Genomic DNA, 12,626 nt, shown 5'->3' with positions numbered 1-12,626 from the left:
ACTAGCCTCAACTATAGGATGTTGAGTGCATTCGCTGTGCCATTGAGATAATGTATGAACATCTTTAATTGCTTGGCTATGGTTGCCGGTTTAAATGGCTCTTACCAGTCGTCTGCTATATCAGGGAATTAAATCCTGCAGACACACTCTGCACTATGAAGGCTCTGGAGTAGATATCAATACTGAACACCAGAGAGGAGGAAAGAGCACAAGTCTGGGCCCAAAACACCGGTCAATATTTCAAATATCTAACATCTGGCTTTCCTGTTCCTAAAATCATGAAGTCATTCAAGGAAGCTGTTCACTATCCAGCTTCTCCTTACCCACTCCTCCCTCCGCCTGCATAAGATAAACCAAGCTCTGCATCTTTGGGAATGTCAAGGCTGTTGTTTGTGGACCTACTGGAGAGGGGAATGCCATTTTAATCCGAAGGGGGAATGTAGAGGGGGTAGTAATATCACACACTGGGCTGATGTGTGGCAGATTGAGTTTAACTTGGATACATGAGAGGTGTTGCATTTTGATAAATCAAACAAGGGGAGGGCTTGTACAATCAATGCTGGGCTTTGGTAGTTATGTAGAAAAGAGGGACCCGGGGTGCAGGTATAATTCTTTGAAGTTTGTGATGCAGAGTGTTTAAGGTTACTTCATTGCTCAGACCTTTGAGATTAGAAGCTGAGAAATCATGCTGAGGTTGTGCAGGACATTGATAAAGCCTCTTCTGTCGTATTGTGTGCAATTATAGTCGAAATGTTACAGTAGGGATATTATTAAGCTGGAGAGGGTTGGGAAGAGATTTACCAGGTTGTCACTATGAACACTTCATCTTCTGTCTCGGGAGCCTACAAACACAAGGCATAAACATTGAATAGATCAGTTTCCAAACCACCCTCACCCACCCAGATCCCAAATCCAACTCTCTGAATCTGGTCCGCCCTCTCGAGGGGACATACCTTCGTTTGACAGAAAGAAAAACGTGACTCATTAGAAGCAGTAAACTAACGGTGAAACAGCGGGGGACGAAAACTTACAGGGATGCGGCTGTGTGCTTCTGTTCCTTATGTAGAGACAGGAATGCGCTGGAATCCAAATTAAACCGGTCAGAGGCTGCAACAGCACAGCTAGCCAGTCGGCCTCACAGGAGGAGACATCAACGGTTTGCAGATACCAAATATTCACGATTGGGGCAGTCTTCGAAAGACAGCCTCATGTCAGTTTACCCCTTTGCTTATGTCAACAGAATCGGATTTTAAATCTAGTAATGAAGAAAGAAGAAGCCAAACGGTTCAACACCTCATTTTATGTTAGTTGGGATGTCCTGAGGCCTTTGTCACTCTCAAAAGGTGTGTCTGTAAAGTTCCATCTATGGGGTCAAAATGAGGTTCAGTTCTCCCCCAGGTCATGAACAAATGTGACGGTATCTGACTTCAATCTCTGTCGCTGGTTCATTTGAAATTAAAACTATGCATTAAAAGTCTCATTGAGATGAGCACTTCAGACGTCAGGCTAGATTAGATTACTTACAGTGTGGAAACAGGCCCTTCGGCCCAACAAGTCCACACCGACCCACCGAAGTGCAACCCACCCATACCCCTACATTTACCCCTTACCTAACACTAAGGGCAATTTAGCTTGGTCAATTCACCTGACCCGCTCATCTTTGGACTGTGGGAGGAAACCGGAGCACCCAGAGGAAACCGACGCAGACACGGGGAGAACGTGCAAACTCCACACAGTCTGTCGCCTGAGTCGGGAATTGACCGCGGTTCTCGGGCGCTGTGAGGCAACAGTGCTAACCGCAGTGCCAACGTGCCACCCATTACTGTGGCTGTGGGTCAAGTAGTGGTTATGACTGGTACTGACATGATGTATTATTCTGTGCTGTAAAAGCACGGTGTCACGAAAATTCTTTTTCGATAGAAATGTCTCATCACAGGAAAAGAAAGCTATGCTGTTAAGATAAGACACAATTGCACATGCTGTCCTTCCTGGTCGACCAGTGGTTCCGATGCAACATTTTCACCACTGTGGTTTGGGTTCATTTCTTGGTCAGGGAATCAGAATTTATTGTTCCTGGTAAGGGCAACAACAAAGTCTGCATGTGCCTTGCAATATTGTACAGGGCCATAAGGTGGCTCACTGGTTATCACTGCTGCCTCACAGCGCCAGAGATATGATTTGCCTACAACTGGGTTGAGTGTCAGTAAGGTGCCTACTTCAGGGGCAAATGAAGAGAAAAAGGGTAAGGAATTGTTCTGTGAGGGTTAATCCCTGGAGGATTGGTGTGCATTGGTTGCATTGAATATCCAGTTTCTGAACTGTAGACATTCTATGTTTCCTTAGTGTGTTGCTTTAGCAAATGTTCAGACCAGAGAGAAAAGTGAGGGAAAACAGTCACTTCCCAATCAGGGATTGATCCATTACGCGACAACCAACGGATTCCCTTTTGCCTGAACTAGCTCCTATTTTCCCTACATTGGTAATGGCAGTACACAGCATTAGACCGGGTTTTAATGTGTTGCATTGGACCCAGCATCCTTTCCCAACATGGACTATACAGGGATATAAAGAGATAATAAAAGACATGGATGGCGATGACTGGAATGAAAAGACGTCAGGAAGAATGGACAGCGTTTACTTGGAAACAAAAAAAGGAAAGGAAGCCATCAATGTAGTGAGGGGTAATGCCATTTGAAAAGACAAGGCGAGGTTTCATGGGTTGGTGGAAAAAACGAAGAGATCATGTGGCGTGACACCAGGTAAAACTGAGTTGTGTCCGTATGGAAGGTTTCCAGGCAATGAGTATTTTGTGAGATTAAACAGGAGGGAAATTCCTTCATTCGGATGGATCTATATCAAGACTTCAGAACTTCAAAACCAGCGATGAATGATAAAGAGAAGTTTGGAAAGTTATGCTTTTCCTTCTACAGCATTTGAATTCGAAAATGATTACTTTTTTGCTGGAAAGATTATTAAGAAGCTGATCCTAATATATTTGTGAAGACGCATGCAGGCATGCAAGGAATGAATTTCACCATGACAGGGAGTCTGTGCGGCCATGATGGGTACGCGTTACGTGCACACTCTGTAATTGGTTAAAGTTAATTGAAACGAAACTTCATAACACCTGCAACTGAGTACGACCAAGTACTGAATGTGCTGATTGTGAGGAAATGTTCAGCAGCTTGTTCCACGTGAACTTCTATAAATTGTAAAAAAAAAACTGAGCATGAAAGGGAAGCCAGTTAGCTCAGTCCGCTGCATTACTGGTTTATGATATAAGGTGAAGCCAACAGTGTGGGATTAATTCTCGCAATGTCTCAGCATACCCTCAGAATCATGATCTCCCAACTCAGCTAATACTTTAGACGATGGCGATAATCAAAGTGAAACTATACTATCGTGAGTGGGAACTGACCTGCCAATGTAATGCACCTTTATTCTTTCATGTGTTGCATTGGAACATTTGGCTGCAATCACAGAGAAGGGAGTGAGTCCATATACTGCTCACTCATCTCCCCCAAAAATATCCATTAACAAGACACGAAAAATATTCCTACTGCAATTCTGTAATCTTCACAGCAATACTTAAAAACATCGTTATCGTTTCGATTCCAGTTTTTCTGATAACAGTCAAAATGTCCAATGAGATAAATCTAATATTTTGTGGATTGCTTTAATGGCCTGTGCGAGCTTGCAGCAAAATCAGTAATGTGAAAAGAGCTAAACATCCTTTCCAGAATTTAACACAGCGCAGGCTCAGCGGTATGAAACACGTCATTTTTTGCAAAAATCACCTCTGTATCTCTATTGAGTGTTGGATATTCACTCAGGGAGTATTTATGGCTGGTCTTAAGTAACTGAGGCATTTCCCAAGGACAGTCCCAACTCCAAAAAATCATATTTCTTTTAGAATAAATGCTGTTTTACTCAAAGTTCTTTTGCAATTTTAAATATATGTGCACAGACATATACATGCATGCGCACATACATTTATATCTATGTGGATATATAAATATGCGCATATATGCGCGTGTGTGTGTGAATTCAGGACATTAGTAATGGATAGTCGGCCATTTCAATGTTCTTCCTGTAGAATGTGAGAGCTTCGAGATCACAATAATGTCCCTGAAATGTGGTGAAAATGTGGCATAGAAAAATGTGGCGAAAATCGACTTTATTGAATGCTGCGTACGTTCACTGTGGTGTCCTGCGTTGATCACCAGAAATGCTATGTCGCCACTGGAATGGGGTTTTCTTTCGATCGGCTTCACTTCGTCAGGGAATTCAATTCACTGAAATTTCACCAACTTCCTTTGGCATGTTCATATGACACATCGACCCATACTGCACACAACGACAACAATATCAGCATACTGCACCAACGAGAACTTGGCATGATTTTTATAAACAGTGAAGATTGAATAATGTTATGCAAGGGCAACGTGAATTTCAATTTAATTGCTGAAGACGCAAGAATCCAGAGTAAGATTCAAAATGTCAGAACTTCACGTTCATTACCTTGGCCAGAATTCCAGCCCAGCAAAGGGGAAATCTGTCCCTGAATCCCCTGAATCCATGCAATTGCTTGCTCCATGTGTCCGCTTTGAAACCCATGCGAAGCAAAACTCAGTCTGAAGGAGAACTTGTCAGATCCCTCCGCTGTCTGATCTGAAGCTGAAACAAGAGCTGTCTGTTCCAGCTGGAAGGGAAGGGATGTGGAGGTGAGACCAAAATATTTCGTGGTGTTTAATTCATATTGTTATTATCATGATTGTTTAAAAATTGGGCCAGAAATGGCACAGACACAAAGGAGCCCATTGTTAATACCGATCTCATCCCGCTCCATGATTCAATATCATCATGGCTGACAAAACAATTTTGTGTCTTTTTCCATCCGATACACATCATCGTGTTGCCTACTGACTAACAGATGTTTATTGATCTCTACCATAAATGGACATCGAAAATTTAAACTTGTAAGAGGAAAATGTTCCGTTTCGAGACAGTTGAGTTTCTGCACGAATACTGTTGGTTTTGCAGATGAGCAGCCGAGTCTGCTCTGACCACCTTCCAAACCATAAACCAAAATTCGACTCTGATGGGACTCGAACCCACAACCTTTGAATTGCAACCTGAGCGATGACATAGAAGCCCAACGCGCTATCCATTGCGCCACAGAGCCGCACCGACAGCTGCCTTTTAGCACACAAATTTGTCTTTGACCCATTGCATTCAGGACACCCATCTCGCGTCTGTCTGTCCTGGTCACACTTTCCAGTACCTGTTCCTTATCCACGTGTGCTCTGGCTCTTCAAGTGTTCAGCTACAGACTGCTGGAACGTTCTCATGACACGTAGCTTTACCACATGCTCAGATAATGATTTCCAGATAAGCAACACTCGACTGGTGAAAGCATTCTTGCAAGTTCTCCTCAAAACATCTCGTCTCCTGTATTTCATTTATATCACTCTATTCCTTCCAAATACAGGCTGATCCCTGTCATACATATCTATCCTCTTCATAAAATGTGCACGTTAATCGGTTACTCAAAGAGCTTTCTCTGCTCTTCGATAAACATCCCCCAACCCAGCTCGTCTACCTTCCCAATGGGAATGGTCCAGGCCTTGCCATTCCTGTCATCTCCTCTGAATATCTCATCCTGCAATCAGAAGCTTCCAGCAGGCTGGCGATTACAACGGACAAGCAAAGTTCCCTGAAGTAAAACCAAAATCAGCAGCTCGTGTCCATATCTCATGAGAAAGGAAAGTTAACATTTCGAGTCCAATGATCTGTCTTCGGAACTGTCGGGATGGAAGGTTGGGTGAAGAATGTGGAAAAGGGCGGACGGGTTCCAAAATGATTGAACTCGATGTTGAGACCTAAAGTTTGCATAGTCTGTCTGTAGAAAATGAGTTGCAGGTCTTCCAGCTTGTGTTATTCCTTGAAGGAGCACTGCAGCAAACCAGAGACCGGAATAGTGGCCTGGGAACACAGTGTCACGATTAGAGTGGGGCTGGAATTGTACAGTAGTTCAGGCAGCATCCGAGGAGCAGTAAAATCGAAGTTTCGGGCAACAGTCCTTCATCAGGAATACAGGCAAAGAGCCTGAAGGGTGGGAAAACAGTGTAACGTTGAAGTTACAGGAGACTGGAAGATCGGGATAGTTTTTGTTGATTCTGGAAAGAATGTAAGTGATCTCAATTTTGTCACCGACTCTGTTTTCCTCTCCATTGCAGAGAGATCACATTCTGAGCAGGAAATACAGTTGCCTCTATTAAATGAAGTGCAGACAAATCTCTGGAAGATGTGACTGGAAGCTTCCACAGTGAGGAGAGACATGAGAAACCAGCAGGAAATGTAGCTTACTACATAGAACGTTACAATGCAGTGCAGGTACTTCTGCCCTCGCTGTTGCAGCGACCTGTCAAAATAATGTGATGTCCATTGTAATGGAAAATTAGCATTTATTTCGAAACCAATAAAAGCACAGGGAAACAAAGAAGTAAGAACCTGACTTTGCACAGCCAAGTATTGCAGTTAGAAAGAAAAAAATGTAAAGTTAAACCGAACTGATAGCAGACTTACAAGCCAGTAAACTACCATATCACCAGTCAAGGAATGGGAAAAAAGCAACTCCGTATCTGGAAAGGAACTCGAATGTTTCAGGTCCCTGATATTGAGGTGTTGATAAGAAGAAGCGAATTCTATTATCAAGGGAAAATGTATTATATGTGGAAGGTACACCAGTTAACTTTTTGGTAGATACAGGGACAACATATTCAGTCCTTAGATCTAGGCAGTTGAGAGAGTCGACGCAATGGATGCATCAGGATTCGTGACACGAGAGAGATTAACCGCACCCCTATTTTGTGAAACCAGTAATTGTGAAACATTCCAATTCTCATTTCATTTCTCGGAATTCTGCCCTTTAAATCTGATGACTGGCGATCATCTTTTCTAATTCGACCTGCTCTTCATTAATCCAGACTGCATCTGTCAAATTTCTACGGAGAAGCCCCTCTATTTTTTCCTCGATTAAAGACTGAAGAAATTTATGCACTACAGATGTTAAACAAACTAGTCTATTATGTTGGAGAATGGGTCTGGGTGGGTTGCACTTTGGCGGTCAGTGTGGACTTGTTGGGACAAAGGGCCTGCTTCGATACTCTAAGTAATCTGATCTAATTCCTCATATTTTGTCTGCCTCACTTTTTAAACAGTGACGCCATATTTGTGTTTTCCAATCTGCTGGGACTGCCCAGAGACCAACGAATTTTGCAAAATTACCGCAAGCACATACCATTGCTTTTAGTACCCTGCGATGCATTCCATCAAGTCCTGGAGACGTAACCATCTTTTGCAATATTAGCTTCAACAATCCAACACGAGCTCTTTTGTTATAATGACTGTTCCCATGTCGTCACCAAACATCATCTCTTTGTCAATTACTGGTATGTTATTAATATCCTCCACTGTGAAGACCGACGCAAATGCCTGATCAATGTCACTGCTATTTCCGCATATCCCATAAGTAAATGTCCCTTCTCATCCACGAGAGGGTCAAAGTTTACTTTTGCCTCTCTTTTTCATTTTATATTTTACTAGAAACTTCTGCTATCAATCTTTATATTCTGTGATATTTTTAATGCCATGTTCTTTCTCACACTTTTCTGCATTAAATTCCATTTGCCAACTCTCAGCCCAACTCTGCTGCATACCTGTGTCACTGTGTTATCTACAACATCTTTCAGCACTGTGTACACCTTTCCCGAACGTAGTGTCGTCCGCAAATTTACTAACCCATCCTTCTCCGTCCCCATTCAGCTCGTTTACAAAAAAATGACAAAAAGCAGTGAACCCAAAACAGATCGTTGCAGTACACCACAAGCAACAGAATTTCAGGATGAAGTTTTCCTATCAAGTAACACCCTCTGTCTTCTTTCAGCTGGCTAATTTCTGATACAAAGCACGACATCCCCATCATTCCCATGCCTCAGTATTTTGTGAGTCACCTGCCGTGGCGAAATTTATCAAACGGCTAACTGAAACCCAAACGTGCATTACATAAACAGCTTTATCCTCATACATCTGTTTCGTGACCTGGCAAGTTTTGACAAGAGTTGTAGCTCAGTTTTAGCTCCCCAGATGAAGATTTGCTCACTGAGCTGGAAGGCTCATTTCCAGACTTTTCGTTACCCTCCTGCTTAATATATTCAGTGTGCCTACGGGTGACGGACTGTTCATGAATTCTGCTTTCTATTTATATGCTTGCGGTTCTTTGGGTTGGTGATGTCATTTCCTGTAGTGATATAATTTCCTGTTCTGTTTTTCAGCGAGTTGTAGATGAAGTCTAAATCAATGTGATTTTGATGGATTTCTTGTTGGAATTCCATGCTTCTCGGAATAATCGTGTGTGTCTCTGTTTCACTTGTGTTCGGATGGATGCGTTGTCCAAGTCAAAGTAGTGTCTTTCCTGATCTGTGTGTAAAGATACCAGTGAGAGAGGGTCACGTCGTATTGTGGCTAGTTGGTGTTCATGTATCCTGGTGGCTCGTTTTCTGCCTATTTGTCCATATGCAAAAACTGATGTCATTTCCAAAATGCCATGCAAGAACTTGACAAATATTGCATTCGATAAACATTGCATTCGCCTGAGGCAACACATCCAACCGAGGACAAGCCAAACACCTACATACAGGAGATTTAATCGAAGCACGGCATTCCAACCAGAACTCCATCAACAAACACTTCGAGTTCGACGCCATCAACTACCCCTTGAGAAAAAAAGAACTGGATATGACATCACCATCGGAAATGACATCACCACCCCAAAGAAAACCAAACATATCAAGAGAAAGCAGGAATCATGAACAGTGCTTCGCCTGGAGACCCACTGAAATTGTTACCGAGTAGGGTGACGAAACGTCTGGAAATGAACTTTCCAATTCAGTGAGCAAACTGACCTGCAGTTCAATTACCAATTCACAGAGCTCGATAATGTTTGTAGGTGTCGTCCACCCATTCACAAAACCGGCTTGACTTGCCCACATAAATTTATGCCAATCGAGATGATTACAAATCTTATCTCATGGAACTTTTCCAACACTTTACCCACAACCGAGGGAAGGGTCTATGGTCTATAATTTCCAGGGTTTTCTTTACTCCCTTTTTTGAATGAGAGAGCAATTTTTACTATCCTGTAGTGTTCTGGTACTCTAACTTTGGACAATAACAACATTAATATCAAAGTGGAAGAATCATAAATCTGATTCTTAGCTTCCCAGAAAGTCCTAGGATAAATACGATCTGGCCCAGGGGAATTTAGATATGTTCACATTTTCAGAGCTTATAACGCCTTGTCTTTGGGAACTTCAATCCTATTTCGTCTGGTAGCCAGTTTCTCAGTATTATCCTAGACAACATTTTGTTTTCCCAGTGCGAATCCTGACTAAAGACATTGCTTTCGCGCTTCCCCCATCGCTTCTGACTCCACGCACTACTTATCACGACTGTCCTTCATTGGCCATATTTTATTCTATTCATTCTTTTAGCCCTCACATATCGATGAAAAGCTTCCGGATTTTCCCTTAATCTATGTGTCAACAAATTCTCTGTCCCCTCCTGGCTCGTCTTGAGTCTCTCTTCAGGTTTTTCCTATTTAACTTGTAACTCTCAATCTCCTTAACTGAGCATTCACGTCTCATGGGAACACAAGCCTTCTCAACAAGAGATTCAACTTCCTCAGTAATCTTGACTCCTGCGCTTGACAATTTCCTCCCCCTCTGACAGGTACATACTTATCAAAGACACACAGAACCTCCTCCTGGAATAAACTCCACATTTCCATTCTGCCCATTCCATGCCGTTTCTTTGCCAACCTCTGAATGCGTAATCTTATCTAATCGCATTGCAATTTTCTTTACCCCAGCAATAGCGCTTGCACTCCGATGTATACCTATCCCTATGAGAATCTAAAATAAACATAACTGAATTTTGGTAACTATCACCCAAGTGCTCACCTATTGCCAAATCTAACATCTTGTCGAGTTCATTACCCAGCACTAAATCTAATTTAACCTCTCCCCTAGTTGGCCTGTTCGATTACACATTATTTAAGGAATCGATCGCAGATACACTCAACACTATCCCTATCAAGGCTACCCTGACTGAGCTGCTTCGACCGATCGACATGTTGATTAAATTCCCACATGATAATTGCCATTCAATTTTTCATTTGTTATTTATGTCTTTGTTCACTGCCCTCCACAATGTCATCTTAAAATTTGGAGGCGGATAGACTCAGACAAACAGTGACATTTTCTTCTTAGAAATTCTAATTTCCTCCCAAATTGATTCAAACTCATTCTCCATAGAAACTAAATCATCTGTTTGCATCGGTCTGAGGTTGTCCTTCAATGTTTGAGTTACACCACCTTCCTTACCATCCTTTCTGTCCTTCCAAATTGTCTCATACCAGTGATTATATACCTCCCAGTCTTGACTATGCTGTCCCCATGTCTCTGCAACGTGTATTAAATCGTATTCATTTGTGATGATTTATGCCGTTATATCTCCAACCTTCTTCCAAAAAGTACGAGCATTCTTGTAAAGTACCTTTATGATCGCATTCTTACTCATTGATTAAAAAACATCTACAATAATATCTTCCACGGTATCCTTGCTTCTTGCTTCTCCTCCCTTGTCCATTTCTAACCTCCATGCTTAGCATACAAGTGCTCAAATACACCTTCCAGGTGAAGCAATACTTTCCCTACACTTCGCACAATCTAGTCTACAGCTCATATTGTGGTCGCCGCTACCTTAGGAAACGAAGTGTTTTGCAGAATGCCAAGTTCTATCGCCAAAAGTGTCCCTGAGCTTTCAGTTCTCTGCTCCTTTAGCACAGAACCATGTTGCGTAGCGAACGTCTATCTCAGTCTTACTGCAGTGTTGCACCATAGCTTAGCGCATGCTGAATAAGCAGCAGACCATTTTCTGCTTGAGGACCCCACGACCCTCCAGATCAATTTCAGTCATTTTAGAGGCCTGAAGTTTCCCATGTGTTGGCCCCCGACGCACTCACCAGGCCTAGTCACACACTACCTTTGGTTAGTCATAAACAGTCTCTGTGAGCAGTTGTTAATGCTCCAAACAGATCACTATCAATTCCTATGCCCAACCGCCCGTCTCTCTCTTTCGGCTCTATCCCGACATCTCGTTTCCTCCTAATTACTGCACCCCCACATATCTTCTGCATATCGACCGAAGTTTTCCTGGAAATCATCAGTGCCAAGGATGGGGTCACTGGACCAAAAATGTTAACTTCGATTTCTCTTTTCAGCATCTTCTCGTCTTTCCCCTGAGGAGGCTGGATACTGTGCGTCTGCAATGACCCCCTGCGCAGAAGACAGAACTGTTTTCATCCTGAAAGTTTCTGTTGTTGATGAATCCCATTACAATGTTTGCAACTGGCATCGACTACGTAGGTCAATGAAAATAGAAATCATGTGTTTGGGATTTGTGCCGCCGCTCTGTTCTGGATATGATAAACAACAAGAGAGCAACATGTCCGTCATATCAGATGTGAACAGATAGGAATCTACACAGGAGTTGGAATTAAGTAAATGTTTTTCAGTTGGAGAAATTTCAAACCATTTCTCACTGTAATAGCCTGTGGCTATCAAAGCAAAATATTTTATAACCACGAATGCTGAATACAGCGTTTTCAAGCTAAAATATCTGCATGATCATCCTCCAGAGTTACAGTACAGTCGTATCTGCAAATGCAATAACTGACTGAATCACTTTACTTGTTCAGCGAGCAAACAGTCCTCTTGTGGCAAGATATACGGGCAGAATGCAGGAGGAGGGATGGAAAGGTTCTTAAGCAGTTTGACATAGGGACTGAGGAAGTGTTCGCGGTTTTCCAGATTGAAGTGGGCATATTCCCAATTCAGGATAAACTTGTATCTTATGTTCCTCTCTGTGACAAGGGAGGAAATTGCAGGTGTTCTGAGCAATGGTTTACTTTCATCTTTGGGTTTGTAGTGGACTGGACTAACGCAAGATTGGGAGAGATAAACCAGAGAATCACACAGCAGTGAGTCTCACATCAATTGAAGGGAACCTTTTGGTGCAAACCTTGAAGGAAAGAGTTAACTGCCACTTCACCAGGCAAGGTTTCATCAGGAAGAATCATCACGGTTTTGGTACAGAATGTCATACCTAACAGATTGGATTCAATACAATTTATTGGCAAGTGATCAGGTTTTATTTTGAACGAGGTTAGTGAAGTTGATGTTATTTGTGTGGATTCCAACATAGCCTTCAACACGACACCACTCTGAAGATTGGTAGGAGGATGCAAGTGAAAAGGGATTTTAGGTTCCCTGGCAGTTGGATATAAACATAATTGGTGGTGGTAAGAGACACAGGATGGTGATAGAAGGCTGTTTCTTGTGACTGGAACTGGTACTTAATGATGTAACACAAGGATGAATGCTGGGTCCCATGTCGTTTGTGAATGTGTGTAAAGAATGTAGAACACGTTAGGAGGAAATGATAAGCAGAGTTGTCGATGATACGAATATTAGCAAAGTGGTTAATAGTGAGGAAGATCCTTT

At 42.4% G+C, this 12,626-nt stretch overlaps 1 non-coding gene across 1 annotated transcript; it reads right to left on the bottom strand.

Annotated features, from left to right (window-relative positions):
• Positions 1 to 5,093: 5,093 nt before the first annotated feature.
• On the bottom strand, positions 5,094 to 5,185 carry trnar-ucu (transfer RNA arginine (anticodon UCU)). Its single transcript is given in 2 exon segments — positions 5,094 to 5,129; positions 5,149 to 5,185. It is a non-coding gene; the product is annotated as a tRNA-Arg (tRNA).
• Positions 5,186 to 12,626: the final 7,441 nt, after the last annotated feature.

Source organism: Hemiscyllium ocellatum, chromosome 14, assembly GCF_020745735.1.
Source record: "Hemiscyllium ocellatum isolate sHemOce1 chromosome 14, sHemOce1.pat.X.cur, whole genome shotgun sequence".
In the NCBI taxonomy this organism is placed as follows: Eukaryota; Metazoa; Chordata; class Chondrichthyes; order Orectolobiformes; family Hemiscylliidae; genus Hemiscyllium; species Hemiscyllium ocellatum.
This window is presented reverse-complemented; position numbering and strand designations above follow the sequence as displayed.